The sequence below is a fragment of the Dipteris shenzhenensis genome, chromosome 24, assembly GCF_047967505.1.
Source record: "Dipteris shenzhenensis isolate YYH24624 ecotype China chromosome 24, Dip_SZ_1.0, whole genome shotgun sequence".
NCBI classification, from domain to species: Eukaryota; Viridiplantae; Streptophyta; class Polypodiopsida; order Gleicheniales; family Dipteridaceae; genus Dipteris; species Dipteris shenzhenensis.
Genome location: NC_141619.1, coordinates 43,371,020 through 43,375,579, shown reverse-complemented (window position 1 = coordinate 43,375,579; position 4,560 = coordinate 43,371,020).

The window sequence follows — 4,560 nt, the reverse complement described above, 5'->3', positions numbered from 1 at the left end:
ATAGACAGCTTAGAGGCCACAAATGTGGCCTTTTTGGCTAAAAAAATCCCATGTTGACAAGACCCTTGCTGAGCTTAAAAAGCAAGGAGGGAAAATACAAGAAGAATGGAGGAAAGAAAAGGCCAAGAAAGAGGATTGGGAAGAAGAAAAAATAGATTGGATTAATGAGAAGGTAAAGCTCTAAGACAAGATGCATTCACTGGTGGGTGTTGAATTATAGCAAATGAAGGATATGCAAATGCCTTTGGAGGGGAGTTGTAAAGCCATGGAAATACTTAGAACAGAGAATGCATCTCTCAAAAAAGAGATGGTAGCCATGCAGGCCACGATGATTGGAAAACATGCTGAGATCACATAACAGCTCAATAAAGGGAAGGAAGAAATGCTTGAACGGACAACAGTGGTTAAAAAGGGATTAGTTGCACCCAAGAAGGAGTTTATCTCATAGACTTTAGAGGAAGAGAAAAGGAGATGCAACAAGGTCTTGAATGTGCTTGTGAGGGGCTTGATGGTAGGAGATACCCCAATGGCAGATGTCCAAGTTTTGTTCACTAAAATGGGGGTTAATCTCACATGTGAGATAGCCTGGAGAGTAGGTAAAGTTGAAACACCAATGAGACCCTTAGTACTGAAATTTTGGAATGCCATGGATAGTCTACTTTTTCTAGTTCAGTCGTAACTAAATATCTCTCACCATTATGCCCCATGTACATATCTCCTTGATAGTTCACCCCTGGGGAATCATCAAAGGCAGATGGCATATCCTCTATCTTGACTACCCATCTATTCATTGGATCCTTATATATCTAGGCTCATGAGTCATTGGTCTTAACATAAGCTAGCCGCATATTAAATGATGCTGGTGAGAACTCGAAAGTGGTTGCACGGGCATCAAGAGACATGGTTGAAGTAGAATCAGATGAATAGTCTTCTTCTACTATGGTTTCTAAAGCATGAAAAGAACCCATAACACTCTCCTCACTAGACTTTAAGCTATGGTCTCTCCCTCCTGATCTAATTTACGTACCCAATCTCAAATACATTCAAACACAAATGATCACTCTATTACAAACTCGGGAGCCCGAGGCGCCACCATGGGACGGGGTGCGACGCCGTCGGGTTGGAGGCTGGGCTACGAAAAACCATTCAAGATACATCCCTCAAGGCAAAGGAGTGAAAAAATGCTTCCAAATGATGCAAAAAGATAATGTTGACTTACAAAATCACATTAATACACTAAACACCCAAAATTAACCCTAAATCCCCTCACATCCTATAAAAGCAACGCCAAACCCCCCTCATTTCTTTCCCCAGACTTTTGCTAGCCACTTCCTTCTCCAAATTCCGTTACGCCTCCATATTTTCTGTCTATCTCTATTTTCCGTCCTCCAAATTCCATCCACCATTTCCACCACCACCATCACCAATTTTTTCGTTAAACCCCCCTCCACCACCACTTTTTCCATCTCTGCCACTCAAGGTAACCATCCTTTTCCCCTTCACTATCTCTCTACCTCTCTTTAAACCCCATCTCCCCTTTCCCCCTCCACTTCCACGTCCCATCTCCTCCACCACCCTCCATCTCCTCCACCCCCCATCTCCATCACCCTCCACTCCACCATCTCTCTACCTCTCTCTATCCCCCACCCCCTCCACTCCACCATTTCTCTACCTCTCTCTATCCCCCACCTCCTCCACCCCCCATCTCCATCACCCTCCACTCCACTATCTCTCTACCTCTCTCTATCCCCCACCTCCTCCACCCCCCATCTCCATCACCCTCCACTCCACCATCTCTCTACCTCTCTGAATTTGACTGACACACCGCTGTTTCTATAGTGGTCTAAAGTCAGATGATTGGCACAAAATGATTCATGTAACATTGCTTCCACTTCAGTTCGATCCATTTTTGACCTCTTGTTTGAATTTGACTTACACACCATTGTTTCTATAGTATGTACTTCCAATTGCTTTGCACGGGGAGTTAGTACTAAGGATGCATCAGAGGCCATCAACAAGCTCGGTTAGAGGCTATACTCCCCTTTTCCCCCTCCCCCTTAACCTCCCATCTCGTCCACCACTCCCCATCTCCTCCACCCCCCATCTCCATCACCCTCCACTCCACCATCTCTCTACCTCTCTCTATCCCCCACTCCCTCCACTCCACCATCTCTCTACCTCTCTCTACACCCCATCTCCCCTTTTTCTCCTCCACCCCCCATTTCCTCCCCCCTCCACCTCCACCTCCACCCCCCATCTCCACCATCTCTCTATCTCTCTCTACACCCCATCTCCCATTTTCCTCATTCAACCCCTCCACCTCCACCCCCCACCTTTCCCACCCTCCACCCCCACCTCCCCCATCTCCACCCCCCATCTCCACCCCCCCCTCCATCCCCCCCTCCACCCCCTACTCTCCACCCATCCCCTTCACCCCCCCCCTCTCTCTCTCTCTCTCTCTCTCTCTCTCTCTCTTCTTCCCCCCCTTCATCCCCTCCACCCCCCTCTCTCTCTCTCCTCTTCCCCTCCTTCTCTCTCTTTTCTCTCTCTTCTTCCCCCCTCTCTCTCTCTTCTCTCTCCTCCCCCCCCCCCTCTCTCTCTCTCTCTCTCTCTCTCTCTCTCTCTCCTTCCTCTCCCCCCCACCCCGTCTCTCTCTCTTCACTCTCTTCCCCCCCCCCCCCCTCTCTCTCTCTCTCTCTCTCTCTCTCTCTCTCTCTCTCTCCCCCCCTCTTTCTCTCTCTCTCTCTCTCTCTCTCTCTCTTCTCTTTCCCCCCCTCTCTCTCTCTCTCTTCTCTCCGCCCCCCCCTCCCTACCTGCTTAACCTAGTCTACCTACCTACCTAACTAACGCGCAGCGCCTGCAGCGCCAAAAGCGGTGGCGCGCCAGCCCTGCCTCGCCCGCCTCTTCCATCCGACGGCCTCTACATTCCGCCCCACCTCCTCCCGCTGGGCGCCCGCCAGCCTAGCCAAGCCTCCACCAAAGGCCTTAAGGCCTCTAACCCCTTACCCCCCCTTTCGGCCGCAGGCCTCTCGCCCCCTCTTGCATTTTCGAAGCCCCCCCACTCCACCCTCAGTCGTCGCCCAAGCGTCCCCCCCCTCAAAAAAAAAGAAAAAGATAAAAAAAATGAAAAAAAATCAAATCCTAATCTAACCTCAACTTAGAACTAATCGTAATTAGGTTAGTTTCATACTAGGTTAGGTTAAATTTAACGTAAGTTAGGTTAACCTAGGGTTAGTAGTTGCAGTTAGGGTTCTTTAGCCAACAACTTAACTAACTAGTTAGGTTAGGTTAGTCTAAACTTGAGTCAGCTAACCTTAAGTTAGTTGAACCCCTATTTGGTTAGTTTAGACTCAAATTAGTTAGGGTAACTAATTGTAGTTAGAGAATTAACTGTAGTTTCTAACCCATCAAACTGACTCAGTTGCACTAACTAGCAGTTACCCTAACTCAGTTGAGGGTAGTCCACCTAAGGCACCTTCACATATAGACTTAAAGTCTAAAGATGATTCACACCACACTTTGGACCAAGGGGCCCCCCTTCCCAAGCCAAAAAAGACCACATTTCACCCCAATTTAACCCTCCATATCTTTCCCGTTTGGGACCGGAATTGGACGCAAATTGAACCACAACTTCACACACGGAACCATTGAGCTACGGGAACTTTTTGCAGCCAATCCCACACCATTTAGGCATCCATAAAGCACGTCAATTTGTGCCCCCATGTGGGCCCCTTTTTCACACTATTTCGCTCAATAGATTCCCCTGTGACCTCCGATTGACAAACCATCTATATCGGCACATTTTCCCACTCACATGGAACAATCCTAGGCACGTTTTTAACATGACAGTCCCTATGACACTAACGCATCTCTAACCCCCCTAACAATTTTTTACTCCTTTTTTGGGAGCTCGTATCACGGCCGTTTAAAGACCAAATTGCACCCAGATTGAATCTAGATTTCACGCATGTAAAGACCTATTGTAAAAAGTTCTTCAAAGTGTTTAACCATCAATTTTGGGCTCCAGTAGTCACCTCATGTAGGCACTGATTTCGACCTACCGCTTACTTATTTTTGACAATTTTCGGGTCCACGAAGATCAAAATCATAATTGAACTTCGCACTCATATGCACCGACCTGAAAGTCACAAATAAGACTTGTTTATGCACCTCAGATCTAGACAAAGACTAGCCCCTACATACTTTCACGAGCTTTCTTTGGCCCTCGACGCTCTTTGAGAATTCAACCTCTCACCATCGACAAACAGCATGGAGGACATAACGATTGAAGAAGCAATGAGTAGAGACAATCAAAGTCCTTTAGAACAGCAGTGGCCTCCCCCGCTCTCTCTCTCCCCACTCTCTCTCTCCCCCCTCTCTCTCACGCGCTACTGTGGCAGTGCGCCCCTCACTCTCTCCCCCCTCTCTCTCACGACAGCGGCCTCCCCCCTCTCTCTCTATCCCCACTCTCTCTCTCCCCCCCTCTCTCTCTCGTGCGTTGCCATGGCAGCGGCAGCGCGCCCCTCACTCTCTCACTTTGCATAGCACTGCTTTTCAAAA